This window comes from Lepeophtheirus salmonis, chromosome 3, assembly GCF_016086655.4.
Source record: "Lepeophtheirus salmonis chromosome 3, UVic_Lsal_1.4, whole genome shotgun sequence".
In the NCBI taxonomy this organism is placed as follows: Eukaryota; Metazoa; Arthropoda; class Copepoda; order Siphonostomatoida; family Caligidae; genus Lepeophtheirus; species Lepeophtheirus salmonis.
Window position 1 is genome coordinate 6,658,314 of NC_052133.2, and position 15,997 is coordinate 6,674,310.

The 15,997-nt window shown below is 29.0% G+C and overlaps 1 protein-coding gene across 11 annotated transcripts in view; it reads left to right on the plus strand.

Moving 5' to 3' along the window:
- LOC121114281 (3',5'-cyclic-AMP phosphodiesterase 4C) overlaps positions 1-15,997 on the plus strand; it is a 404,803-nt gene that overhangs the window by 290,965 nt on the left and 97,841 nt on the right. The window contains exon 1 of one of the 11 annotated variants that reach the window (XM_071886964.1): positions 12,426-12,745. The exons of the other annotated variants lie outside the window; for them this stretch is intronic. The gene's annotated coding sequence lies outside the window, so the exon portion shown is untranslated. Of the gene's footprint in view, positions 1-12,425; positions 12,746-15,997 lie in introns of those variants that run through there. 11 annotated transcript variants of the gene reach the window in all.

Genomic DNA, 15,997 nt, shown 5'->3' on the forward strand with positions numbered 1-15,997 from the left:
TATTAATTGAAACCCAAAGGGCATGTTTTAGTCAATATATCCGCCCTCACAAGTGATGGTGAGCTCCAGGCGGTGTCACAAGCTGCTTCAAATACTCTCGACGTACTTGAAGCTCATCTAGACCCAGGCCTCGTTGAAAGATATATTCAGGGCATGGATGATGTTTTGTTTGTCTCCTCCAGGCCATGGAATTCACGTGCGCAAATATAGAATAGGGCTTTCTTTGCCATGTGGGATGTGCTTCATCTTGTTGTAAAGCCCAGGGAGAATTGCCAACGATGGTTTTGATCCAAAGGAGAACTTTGATCTCTAGAATTTTGATGTACTCAACAGCCTTCAGCCTGTATACAACAGGGAACCACCAAGTCTAAACATCATCACTGAATCAGGGTATCTGGTGGCCTTCTATGACAATCCCACGCACATCATTGCTGTGATCTCAATCCTCTTGCCGTCCTGTTTGCTTATTGTGTGGACTACGACAATGTTTTTCTTAGCAACTGACAGCTAATTATGTATTCAGCAACATTGCTTATCAGAACATTGTAATAAAATGAATCTCAACCTTTCAAAATTTGCATAATAAATATAAGTAGTAAATAATAACGGTATTCCCGGTATAAGACCCATGATAAATCCCCAAGAAAATTGGATCCCCAGAGAGAAACTTAATATCTGGTTGTTGACTGATAGAATCATTATGATTTTGGTGTACATATTCCTGATTTTATTTTTTGAAATATGGGTTTAAATCTCCTGGGGATGTCTATACTTTTAAAATCTCTTAATGATATGCTTAGAGTTGTAAATTCTAAGCATTGTCTCTCGATGGAGTATATTTGAAGTTGCAATCTAAATAGTGTTTTTTATCTTCTAAATGACTGTTTCTTCATTCTTGAGAAGGGAACATAAATATAAGTATTAAGGGTGTGTGCACTTAGTTTATGTCCTTGTTGGATTCATAGTATAATCAAGGATGAATATCGGAGTAATTTCTGCTTTATTCCATGATCCACAGCTGGATTTGTTTTTATTTCCTTTTTGTAATAGCTGTTTGCTGTATACCATTAGAAGTAGCATTACAACTAAGACATTTGCTTCTATTAATTTTTTAAATTGCCTTCGATACTATGTTATTTCCTGTGTTGTTTAGTTTTACAAATGCTTAGGACTTTCAACTCTAATCTTGTCACATAGTGATATTCACAACACCCTTTAATCTTCTAAAAATTAGTCTTATCCATAGTTGTATTAAATTTTCATTGATTATAGGTTTTCCTGGATATTTCCCCAAAAGTAAATTAAATAAATAATAAAGCGTTTTCACTGACATCATAGATGATAAAACATTTGAAGACATATTCATAGCTAACATTAAGTTGGGGAAACAGTAATTTCATATTATCTGCTCTTTTTTAACTAAAGATATATACAATATTGATCAAATCAAATCATACGTTAGGGTGTTGCAAAGTTGTGACTACTACACAGACTTTTGGACAGCATTGCACATTATTTGTCCCTCAATTATGGAGGTATAAAAGAAGAAATTCACTATATATTCCTTATTTAGTACCTGAAAGGTAAAAACGTGTTTAAGCGACCAGGAAAATCTGCGATGTATACGGAGCCGATTATAATTCCATTAGTATTGTACGCCAGATTTTTTTTTGCGCTGAATTCTTTCCTCTACTTTGAATAAATAAACCTTTTAAAACAGGCTATGGAACAGAATCAGCCAAGGTTGGTGGATAGGAGACAATAAGACATCATCAAAACAACTACAGGCCGCGTCAGAATCTCTGGGAGCTCGGATAGTAAGCTCTTATGCCCCATCCTCCACTTTTCAGTCAAGACCTAGCTCCAAGTCACTAGCACCTATTTATTTCTATGACCAACACGCTTGGTACAGATTTGGCCTCAATAGAGACCTGTGAAAATTGTTTTTTTCCAAGTTTATTATTTTAGGAACAAGGGCTTCTACGAGAAGGTCATTATAAAGTTTGATTCTTGTCAGGAACAAGTTATTGAATAAAACAGGGCATACATGGCTTAAATAGTATGACTGCTATTTCTTTTCTAATTTAATTGATATAAACCGAAAAATACAAAATTACTTTTTCCCAATATAAAATGGGCAAATTTTCAATTCCTCTTGATGTTACTCCATCTAAATAAACAAAGAATTAAAAAAGACTAAACACTTGCATAGAATATTACTTGATGCCTAATATAAACACTGATATTTGAATGAAATAAATATAAATATGTACTGAAAGTCTCTACGAAATGGCTAAGTTTGTAAAATGTATTATTTTTTAGATTCAATAGAAACGAGCCAAATAGGATTTGTGTTCAAAAATATATTATTATTTCCATAATAATAGTTATTTTATTACCTACATTATGGAAATACGATTATATAACGATGTAATAACATATTTCAACGCATATTATAATATTATATAACTATTCTTTGAAGGGATACATTTTTGATTGATGGTAAGGTGTAAGTCTGTGTACTTGTCTGTTCCATTTTACATCCAATTACACAGGAAAACTTTACTTAATCAACAGGAAAAATGGTACAAGAACCACATATAATGAAATTAATAGATTTTTATCCCTTAATTACAAATTTGGCTTTATTTAGTTTTTATTTGGCTAAGGCCTACAGGAAAAAACACTTTTTTTTAAAATAATTTTTAGCTATTTTTAAGTATGTGTTTATATTTCAAAGGCTAAAGCTCAATGATTCTTTAACTATTTTTAAAATGTATTTATCATATTTATCACTCAAGTTATCTTTGTATAAAGTTGAAAATATGTTTTTATATACAAATGCTTATAGATTCAAGAAAATATATTCAAAAAGTTCAAAAGGATCTAATTTGATATCTGAAAGTATGAACTTAAGCATAAAATAATAAGTTATATCCCCGTAATGCTCTACATACATACGATATAGCTTATTATTAAATTGATCTTATAAGAAAATTCCATATAAGTATGTGTCATAGCTAGGAAAAGAAGACGAAAGGGAATAAAAGGAGATGGTAGAACTTAAAATGTGTCAAATGAAACACTTCTTGTGATTGGATTCCCGAACTCGGGATGTGTATTTATCAATTGAGAAGTTTGTAAATCTGGCAGGAAAGCCTTGTCAACAAAATCTCCGATGAACTCCTCCTGGCCACTTAGATTTGCTTTTTACTATCTTTAATGTCGATCTTCTGCAATTCCTCACTCACTACGGGTCTGCAACGGGAGTTGCAAATATCAAGGGAGTTATGTGAGCAAATTTTGAAAGGGTTGATGATTAATGCTAGAACAATTATAATATGAAAAACTACCTGTAGTCCCATGAGTATTAGGCGCCAACAAACAGAAAAGCATTACTTAAATCATATAAATGATAACTCCCCCAGAAATCCTAAATGTTTTCTCCGTTTTTTAGGCTCATACTCACATGTGGTAACTCAATAGTAAGATTTGTCTCAACTTAAGAATAAAAGGATACTAATAACAGATTGAGAGTTTTTTTAAATATAATTTCATTTGTCAGGGAGGACGTTAACTTGTTGCTTAATCTCATAAAGTCACTAACATATTTATTTATATAAAGTACTTGTCATTTAAAAAAAAAAAAATTTGAGTTTACTTAAACGGCTTTGAGATTTCATACATTTTTATAAATAGTTTTTATACAATTCTATACAAATACTTTTTTTTCCCTTTTTTATGAATATGACATCCACGATAAATTTCACTGTTATTTCTTAGATCAAGCATGGTAACCCAATTATGACTTGTTTTCAACATAAATTCATACAGAAAATTCAACTTTGATTTATTAATATAGATAAATGTCACTAATTGTGTGGAGTTCTTCTTACAAAAAAGTATTTATTATCACAAAATATCCTAATTTTGATAATGCAAATGGTTATTAAATGTATTATGATCTAATCCGTCAATTTTCTCGAATTAACAAGAAAAAATGACTATCATACAACTTTTAAACACCAATAAGAACAATTTATAGAATAAGTAAATTATTGCTATCAAATTGTACTACATAGTGGAATAATTTATCATCAAACAAAAAAATATAAAGGAAAACTAAAATGATTTTTTTTTAATAATTTTATTTCTTTATCCAAATAAATAAATTATTTAATTTTTTTAATCTATAAGCATATTTGTTGGTTCCTAATTCTTTATTTACAATAAAAAAAACTAGGCAACCATTTTAACTGTTGTAATTTAGTTGAAATTATTATGTACTAGTCATATTTGTCACCCCGGTACTATAGTAGTACTAAGGTGACACATTTCAAAATATGTTTATAACTATGGTATGAATAGGTACAGTTTATTCATCGAAGATAAGAAAACATTAAAAACAATGAAAAACTCACTTAGTTTGAGGGCCAAAGAACATAAAAAATTAAATGAGGATTTGTGATAACAAATCTTCCGATAAAATACAAAATAAATTTTGCTCATTTTTTTTTTTTTTTAATTTAAACAACGAGTTAAGTCGAGTCGAAATATCACGGAATCAAGTAGGGTAGAATTTAGTCGATAATTGATAGATTCAAATAGTGTTGTTGCAACACCCATATCTTTTTACCGGATGCGGAACCAATATAGGTATTGGTATTTCGGTACATTTCGATACTTTTTTCACTAAAATTAAAAAAAATGTAGTTGAAAACAATTGATTTGCATTTAGGGAGAGAGGGCATCTGAGGAGTTTTTGATTTTGAAGGACAATTTTGTTTCATAGGTGGGAGAAGTAATAAATTTTGAGGTTTATTTTATGGATGGGGTATTTTTTATAACGAAGTATTAGAATAAATATCTGTTCTAATATTAGTTTAGTATAGGTAGTATCGTGACCTCAGCCAACGAAGACGAATATAAGTTTTGTTCTGGCCTCGGGCTTTTTATTTGTCTGTTTGTTAGCAGGATTACGAAAAAACTTATTGACCAATTTTGGTAACACTTTGTAGGCAGATGTTATATGTGAGCAGTAAGAAGGCTTTAAATTTTCAGAGATCAAGGTCACGCAAAACGTGTTAAAAAAATTAAAGAGAATTTTGGAAAAAGTTACAAACTGATTTGGTAAAAAAAGAGGTCAAAGTTAAATGTCATTGTCAGCCATAACATCTGTTTTTTAATAGCAGAATAACAGAAGAAGTTAAGATACTGGTTTAAAAAAAAATAGAAGGAACATTATCAAACATTTAACAAATAAGAGGCAATTAAATTTTGAGAAATCAAGGTCAAAATGTTTTTTTAAGTAAATCACTGGTCATACAAAATTTAACTAACTAAAGAAAGCAAATATATCAATACAAGATTTAATATTGATATATCAGCTCTAGTATATTAAGAGATTTACAACTAAAAAAAGCTCAAATATAGAACTAAACCTCTGCCTTAAATATTTTCTCTTAAAAAAATAACCTTTGAACAAATTTAGATACATACTAAATGAAGGTTATTTTTTTAAGAGAAAATATTTAAGGCAGAGGTTTAGTTCTATATTTGAGATTTTTTGTTGTAAATCTCTTAATATACTAGAGCTGATATATCAATATTAAATCTTGTATTGATATACTTGCTTTCTTTAGTTAGTTAGGTAGGTGAATAGGTCTACTCTTTCATAATACTATACCTAATCCATTTATCGTTTGTATATATAATATATATATACATACATTATAAATATACTATATAATAATATAGTCTCATTTAGCAATTGAATAAATTATTGAATTACTGAGTAAATGAGGTGATTATAGATCTATTTAATAATTGTGCATAATATAAAAATTCACATATATATCATAAAAAACAATAATAGTTGGAGCTTGTATTTTATAGTATAATATAATAGAAAAAAAACAAAAATTAATTAATTAAATAACATCTCCCTGTAGGTTATCATCAAGTAGATGTACTCGTATATTAAGAAGTGCTTTATTTTCAAAAATAAGTGGCTTTTTGATTATTCTAGATGTACAAATATAAAGTAGAGTTTCTAATTTCCAATTACTTTTCCTTTGAGCGGGTTCCCTTTAGTAAATAATTAATACTAAGAAATTTTAGTTGTTCTTTTTATGTTTTAAGAAAAAATAATATATTTTTAGAGAGACCTAAATAAAGAAACTGAAAGGAAAAAGACTTATGCTCCTTGGAATAATAACGAATCAAAAAACATTTACCATAAAACTGTTCTCTCATTCACACAGCTTTGATCAAAAAATGAATAAAAAATGGAAATTTTCATGATAATCTTTCCGAATATTCCCTACCTTTTTAATCCTTTTTTTCCTCTCATTGTAAAAGCAATGATCCAATCTGACGCCTTGAGACTTATAGCAAACCTATCGCTTATGGTACTATCCACCTTCGATATTAGAGCTATCATTCATCACAAAAATAAAATAATTAAAACGAAGATTTAACAACTTCTTTAGAGAAAAAACATTCAAAGTTAGTTTTATTCGACTTGCTTGAATATATAGAGGATGTCGCCAATCTGTACAGCAACAACGTTTTTGAACATATTTTGGTACATTCATCAATCTCAGACCCTAAATAAAATTTAATTGTTTTCGAATTGTTGAGCAAATTTTTGATTTCAATTTATAGGTTTATTTTTCCCCTTCTCCATTAGTTGTACAAATATAATATTTGCAACACAGTTAACATCATAGGACATTATTGAGACAATGTTCAGCATTTTGAAACGATGAATGGAAGATTCGCATCAGGAATTTTAGCCCGGGAACTTTAGTCTTGTGGAACTTTTGCCCTTGGAAGCTTTGCCCCCATTTAAATACTATTGGATAAATTTATGTTAGTACTTATTTTTCGGGCTTAAAATGTGAATTTCCTTCACTTGAAATCCTTTGTAGTTTATTATTTTACAAGAAATAACTTGAAAGTAGTTGTACATTTGGATAAAACCACTTAAGCTTTAATTCCCGGCACATTCAACTTGTCAAGTAATTAACGATTATATAATATCGGAAAAATAAAATCTCTCAAATATACCTTGCTAGCCAATAGAGAGAACTTTTTGTATTTGACTTTGAACAATTCAATAAGGATTGCATATTAATTTTTGAAGCAGAAAGTAAAATTATTGATCTCCTGAATAACAAGCATTGGGATTGCAACAGAACTTTCAAATGCTATACAGGCATATATTTTCATCTTTTTACAATAAGTGTCGCTACGGGACAAACATATATATCTCGTCTTTTCATGTTATTCAAATGAGAATATATATTTTGCCATAGGATATAGATGAGTCAAAAGTTCCACGGCCCAAACTTCCTAGAACCTTTTCAAAAACACGTGACCTCATTAACAATTCAAACAATACAATTATTTTGACAGAATTGATAAAGAGATTTTTATTTTGTAGGACAGATCCAGACCAATTTTAACGAAATATTTCTAAAAGAACAGTGCACACCAAATGTCTTTAAAGAAACAAATGAGTTAGGTCGACTTGCAATCATAACGGGTTCAGAATGGTCCAGGACTTAACGACCGAAGCCCAGTACAGTATCAATCTAATAATTTGTGTGACTACTCACCAGGGATTACAGGGGCACACTGGAACCGGATATGACAACTTATTGTAGTGAAACGCTTACACTCTGGTGACCATTAGACAAGGTGTGACTGTATTCACCAAGTGGCCCATTAAAATCTGAAGACTTTGAATTACAAAAACTTCAACAATGTATAATTTATAAATTAAAATTTCAACAAATATTATTACTAACAATAGATATGTTTTTGAACTCGCCTAATCATTAATGTAGCCTCCATTAGCGGCAAGAATGACTTCTAGGAAAGCTTAGCACCCGCTCCATATGTATTCCTCTGTCATGACTGACAATGCAGAAATTCCCTCGACATAAGCCCAAAATATTGACCTCGGGGCTGTAGGAGGGCTAAAAGTGCCAAAAAATATATGAAAAGAACTCTCCACCTCACAATGCCCTCGCTTACTTTTTTGAGAGCTCTCCAGACAGTCTGGTATGAAACCCTAAGATCTCTTGCATGTGCCATTATGGAGTATTGGGATTGCCCTAGGCTGTTTTCTTTAACTTTTCCGGATTCAAAATGGCCTTTTTGAGAGAACCATTATCCTTCTCCAACGTTTGGACTTGCTGGCGGTGTAGACAGTAGTCCTAGAGACACTTAACTTAATTTACAAAATCAAGCTTAAATACTCAATGTTTTCTTATGAATAATGGAATTTCCCCATTTTTACAATAAAATGGATATATTAAATTCATTTCAACAGTCTAAATTTATCTGTTCTTTTAGTATTAGTATTGAATATCTTACTCTAGATTGATATTCAGGCAATATCACTAATATTTGTAATTTTTAAGTTACAAAAATGTGTACCTTAACATTCGGTTTAAGCTTAGTGTGACTATGACTGAAGTAATATGAAATTAGATACTTATAGTCATTTACAATTTATACGGTTAATCTATGAATCTGGGGTAACTAATAACAGCAAATAAAGTTTTTTGAGTGTAACTTTTTCGCTAAGTATCATAGATTATTCAAATTTGAGGAATTTACTGGTATAACTATATACTATATATTTTTATTTTCCCCCGACTTTAGCTTTTTAAATCGCTTTTAGAGTTTAATATTTATTTCATAAAATAATAATAAAATATTAGTTTTTCTTAAATCGTGGGAACATACGTTTTTCAATTTATATTATGTCTTTTCAAAATAATATGAAGTTATTTCAATCATTAATAGATATGTTATCTGATAGATAGGATACTTAAGAAATATTATGATAAAAGTTTTTTAAAAAACCTGATCACTCCGATTTATTGATGATTTTATATTTGAATACAAAATATCAGAGTTAAATAAGATGAAAGACCTTGTGAAGCAATAAGGCATCTCTTACATAGTTAAAGATAATAAAAATTTGAATAGTTAACCATTGCTTTAATCTTGAGAACTTTAGTTGTTTAGGTAAAAGTAATCCTTATCCTAAAGCAAAATTTAGTTCTGATTCTGTAGAAAAGTTACATCTTTAATAGTGTTTTCTCATTGTTAAAAAAAAATGTAAAGACAAAGTGTTTGAGTGGATCTGGAGATTTTTTTTTTTGTTTCCTAAATTGAGGTTTTTAATTTTTAGTATGTTTTCATCATCTATCAAAAAATTAATACATTTGACTCTGAACAACAATATAAGAAAGTTGGTAAAATAAGCATTAAAAAAATATATAACAGATGTTCTAAATAAATAAAACTAAACAAAAATATGTTTTAATCAAAGGCATGTTGTAAATACCACATGATGAATAGTTATTAAACTTTTTATTTGATTACCAAAAACGTTAGACTTGTATGATTAATTGGAATAATGTATTTCTGAAACAGTTGAAGCGCATATATGTTTTTAGTGTTTTCACTGATGTCAGAAATTCCATCATTATTGAATGAGATGCTATTTTAGGGGTTCATATTTAATATTATCGTACTGCCAAGTAGACCCAACCACTGGATACGTTCATATCTTGATGGAACGTTACAAGATAGTAGTTTACCACCAACTCCCTCATCACAGTATTAAGACAGATTGTTAACAGAATTCTGATACAATTGACAATTGGAAGATTTATTTTATGAATTGTAACCCTTATGAATTAATAGCAAAGTGGTATGTTTGTTTTTAACTATTATTTAAAATATTAAACAATAGGCATTGGGAATTTTACAAGAATTGCATCAGCATAGGGATTTGTAATTACTTAGAGTGGCATTGACAGGATTTTGGTTTAGTGGGAGTGAGAAGACGATAGCTTAGAAGATGATGACGGTACAAGATACAATATTTTGTTTTGATATATTTCATAAATAATAGTTTTTTTTGGACAAGGAGAACCCCAGCAAATCGATGAATTAACTTCCCTATGACTTCTCTGGGGCTTGTGGAACCGTAAGGAGAACTCTGAAGGGCAATTTTTCTTATACAAGAGGACACCTACTGCCTTGTGACAGAGCTCATTGAGGTCAAGAGCTCCCAGAGTCCACGTTGTGCGGCCCAACCTTGTAGACCAGATATTGATAATTATATTGTTAAATTATTAATAATAAATAAATATCTTCTTTTTTTTTGTCATAATTCTGGAATTAAACCATGAATATTTATTATGCAGAGTGCAAATATCCTAATATTTGCATTCAAGAAATAAAAAAGTTGAATCATAACAATGAACTAAAGCAATTTAAATGTCTGCATCATTTATTTTATTTTTTTTCAATTGGCTATGCTCTTTAAAGAAAAATTAAATTTGTTAGCTCCAGTTAGTATATATTTTAGTACAAAGTCACTCGCACGATCCTCATATTAAAATATAAAGTTAAGAGTTATAGAATGAGTATCATTTTGCCTACGCTAGATGTCCCTTCTCTTGAAACCACAAATGATGACTTTAACATTATCAATTTTTGTCATCTTTTCGGGGAATTCACCTTTGTTAATTTATTAAAAAGGGGTCATTCAACGAGATGGTTGTATAGTTAGTTATAAAGTAATATTTAATTATATTTGACGCTCCTAGAGAACCAAAAAGAAGTTGTTTAGGCAACTATATATATATAAATATTGATAATCTAATCTTCGGTTTGTGACTTCATATACAGCTTTGCCAAAAAAATAAATGCAACCTGAACTATTGTGTGTTTTTTTTAAATTTTCATAAGCTGTTATCTTTATCCATTATTTCTTGAAGAGATAACATATAAATATAAAGTATTGAAAAGTATGTATGCCTATGAATAAAAAAGAATGCCCCTGATGGTATATTGTGGTGTTATAAGTGTCAGTCATTTTTGGACTCAGAGTGGAAAGGAGGATCAGCGTCGGAATAATTAATATTTATATATTTACGGAGTAAGATTGTCACTCATGTTTTATTATTGAAAACGGGGTTTCCTAACACCCCTTGAAAAGTTGCAGAGAAAAAACACATTTAAAAGAAAAACATCAGTAACTCAATTTTAAGTATTACCAATAACGCTAATAAAGTTTAAATTTGATTAAAAATTATTACAGTGGGATTTTACTGTAAAAAGTGTAAAGCGTTTAAGCGTTGAATATATATAGTAGAAGTTTTTGAAGTTTTTTAGGGAGGCTGGCATGATTATGATTGATCAAAATGAAGGAAATATATATACAAAACAAAAACAACTTTATATTTGGATATACATATAAATATATATACATACAGTTGGAAAAGGTAAGTTAAAAAAGAAACCGAACAATGTATTGTTAACTCTGAATATTTGGAGGAAGAGCAGGTTCGCTGTTATGACTTTCAATTAGATTCAGTGCAAGCAGCCGTGAAAAAATGAAAATTAACATAATTACCACTATGCATTGACACGAACAAAGGAAGAAATTACCATTGTAAAATCTACTCTAAGTCTAATGAAGACTTACCCGTAACTCTCAAAAAAATCCTCCGTATTCATGTGGACACAAACTCCTGATTATACTTAGTACTTACCTGCTCTAAATTATAAAACACGATTCAGATTGCCCACTAGAACAAATTCCATACAAGTTCAAGGTTGTTTTTTAGACATTTTTACTTATATCTTTAGAGAAGTAGAAAACCAAGTATTTGAAAAAAAAAAATCTAAAAAACGACGTAGTAATCCAGATAATTTGAAAAAGATCAGCTTAGCTGTCATGACACTTTATTATATTAGCTGCAAGGATGAAGTAAATGAACACAAATACAGCTCCATAACTAGCAAAAATATATACAGTAACTTACACTATTAACTTTAGGTTTAAAAAACTTTTTCTAGATGCCCCCTGAAGGGTTTTGTTTTTCCAATGCTGTTTTTATTATTCTTTTATTCTGGGAAATATAATATATAGGTATAAAGTTATTGCTAGAACGTTATAGTTTAAGGAGTAAAACTGATGATTTGTTACAGGGTTATAATTGTAAGGTTTTGTTTAGGTTTCAGAGTGAGGTTTGTGTGTATTTATTTTATCTCATAGCTGCATGCAATTAATTTAATTAAACGTCATACTAGCTGAGTTGCGCTCTTTCTAAACATTCTTCAAATTGGAAGAGTGACACGTTAATTTTCCGTTTCTTTTTTTTAACATACCGACACGTCATATTTTTTGAATCTATACTAATTGTTCCCCAATAAATATAGAGTGTTACTCTTTGATATTAATTAGCAAACGTAATTATTTTATATTTAGATGTCACTGCTGCAATAATTAAAGAATAATGATAACAGCTTTGAAAAATAAATAAAAATATTTTTAAGGATTACTGACTGGAAAAAATATTGCACGTCATATTTTATGTAACTATACTTACATTTACAATGTGAGAAGGGATAATATCTCTATCAAAAAAGGAGCGAACGCTCACATTCCTCTCGTTCTTTTTTCCTCATTTCAATGTTCTTCTATCCATTCCTAAGAATCCCTCCTTGGCAAGGAGAAAGGAAAATAAAAAGAAGGAAAAGAGTAATGTACGTTTCCATATGTGCTGTAATCAGTTTGTACTTTTACACGATAGGTGATAGATAGACAGTGAAATTTATTTCAAAATAGAAATAACCATTAAAAATCATCAAACTATTGACAACTAAGGTTATGAAGAAATGACATACGGAAATATCATACAAAAAAGTATCATTTTAATCCTTTAATCTGCTGTTCAACTATTATTATTATGTTCGTTAATTCTATTCTGACTCACAGACACAATTTTTTTTTAAACACGTATATCCAATTTTGAATTTATATTTTTTTGAGCACGTATATATCTTTACTTGACTAATATTACAAGCATTTTATACATTTAAAAAAAAAATTAAAGATCAAAAATCAATTAAATTAAATTATTATTTTATTGACATATAAAATATAATTATGAGAAGGTTGGGTTCTTTTGATTTTAAACTTGCAAAAAAACAACAACAACTTAAATTTAGTTAATACAACACAAATTTATTATTCATTAAGGGAAATATATATAACAGTGTGCACATAAAATTACCCTTGCAAAAAATGTTAGTGGATAATTTTTATTGCAAAAAAATGCCCAAGAGAAAATTGTCAGTGTGGAAAATTGTTATTGGGAATATTTATCGTCATTAACAAACAAAATTACAATACCTCGTCCCAAAACTTGTTTTATACATTTGAAATACCAAAAAGGAAGTTAAAAACTGTTGCCACTGCTTCACAAAGCATTTAGGCCCCTTTTAAATACTTCAAAATGAACTCCAAGACCATGTGTTGATTAAAGCTACGGAAAAACACAAAGAAGATTAAAAACATGGACATAGGGTTAATTTCAAATATTTGGGGTTGCAAAATCCAGGCCAATTTTTTTTAATAGCAATTGTCCACATGTAATTTTCTTAGAACCATAAAACATTAATATTTTGCTATTAAATTGACATTTTTCTGGTCATGTGATTAAAAATTATCTTTATTACATCACATTCGAATAAAAAAATTATCATTGTTTCTATTATATTTTAGAAAAGTAACAAGTCCTTTTGTCTTATGATTATTCAGATATAATCTTCAGAGAAAGGGAGTGGGTTACAATTCTGTGTTTTAACCAACACAAAGAAAAGTAAAAATCTTTTTTCCAAGGCTTTTAATATTCCTTTAGCCGTACACTTTAGTCTTAGGCTTTCTCTCTCTATTCAATCTTCTTTAAAAAGTGCATTTTTCCATTTATATAGACAAAAAGATTACTCAGGCAACGATTACCGCCGTTTATTTCAGTAATGCTCAAGCCATTTCTATTCAATTCTACTTTATGATTGATTTCTGTACAATCATTAATGATAATATATTTTAATTAAATAATAATTTGCATTATAACAAAAAAAATTATATTTACTTCATTTTTATGAACGCCTTAATATTTTTATTATGTAATATATATTTAAGTATATTTTTGGCTTTATGTGAAAACTTTTGAGACATCCAGAAATTTGAAATTTTCAAGCTGAGTTAGTAATTATTTAAGATCGTTATTTGGGCTTTTTAATTTGTGGAATATATCATTATTTATTAGTGGTATATTATTTTTGCAAAATATAAGTGAAAATTGCAGCGCCTATTAATGATTAATATATTTTGTTCATAAATGGAATATAAGATAATTAGGTAAAGAATACAATACATACTTATTTTCGAGCAAAACAATCCTATATTGCCTTTGTGTTAACGAGAAACTTATTTCAAAAGAAAAAAAAATAGATTATATCATTATGCATATAACTTTCTACGTACTGTAATAAAAAAAATTCAAAAAATATGAAATAAAGTTGTAAGTAGTGATTTCATCTTTTTTTCTTCTTATTGTATTGCAAAATAATCTATGTTATTTAAATACTTTCATTATGAACATGCAAAAATGTCGTATAAAAATATTAATACATTTGTTACATATTTTTAATTTATGACAAATATTCATCGCATTAGAGTAAATATCAACATTTATCTTCATAAAATGTTGTTACTTACATAAGTTCAATAATGTATGCAGGCCGTCAACACAAAAACAAGCTAGAATGAGTTTTCTCAAAATTGAGTGTTGATGTCCACGAATATTTGTCAATTTATATTAACAAAATATTATTTTTAAACCATTGGAGATGACCCAAATTGAACTTGAAGCGGCCAAATAAAAACAAATAAAGAATCAATAAATTTGATTTGAATGACTATATCACGGCTAGACTTTAAATTAATTGTATTTCTAAGCCTTTGCAAATAGAACACATTATGAAAATGTTTTACCTGTCCTAAGCTTTGAAAAGTGTAATGTAAATAGGGCTTCAAAAGGTGTTATAATCAATGAAAAAGTTTTTGTTTCAATTATCAATGTTTGAACTATATTTCGTTAATTTTATTGTAACACCTGTTTTTAAACTGTTGGTGAATTAAATTTGTTAAAATAAAGAATCCAATGATTCAACGATAATATAAATGTGTCATATGTCAAAACGAACTGAGTTTGTATGAAATGGTACCACTTGTCTGTTCATACAGAATATAAGCTGCAATAACCTGACCGACAAAACTATTTTTCAAATGTTATTGTAAAGCCCTGCAGGACAATTTAAATGTCTTAAATCAAAAAAAGTTATAAACTATATCTAAAATTCCTGAGTATCTTAATTCATCCAATATCTCCTTTTCTGAATCTTTCTTCAAGATGATTTTTTATGTTGATGTTATGTTAAATTAAATGAAAAAAAAAGCGTGAGTCGATAATTGAGACACTTTTCTACAGATCTTTTGTGACTAAGAGGATAAAAGCGTTAGTTTTTATGTCTTAAAAGCAAAAAATAATAAAAGAATACTCACTCGGTCAGTATTTCGAAAAATTTACAATATTTTAATATCAGAAATATTTTTGTAAATGTTACTGCTATTTACAAGTAGGCAAAATGACACACGAAAATTATTGTATTAAAATAGATATATACTCCTAATGCAGTGTCCGTCCCTATTTAAGACTTAGAACTGCAGTTATATCCATTTCAGTATTGGCCCAGTTCAGTTCAGTACAAAAACTTATAAGTTTCGGTCTTTTATGACATGACTCAACTTAAAAATTTGTTTTAATCTGTTCTACTACTAACTTTTGGAAGGAGAGGTCCCAAGGATAGATAGGATCCGTCTGAAAACTGGGGTGGACCCAATCAATACTGTCTGACAACCCACTATTTAGTCTCCTTTTTATTTTTTTTAAATGACCTTATAGGCTTTAACTAAACACCCCTGTTACTAAATTAATATTTCTTAAATCAAAAAGTCAAACAGGTATAAAATATTAAGCACGTACACAGAAATGAGGCCTAAACAGACTAACTTTGCTTTATTAATATATATATATTTAAAAATAACTAC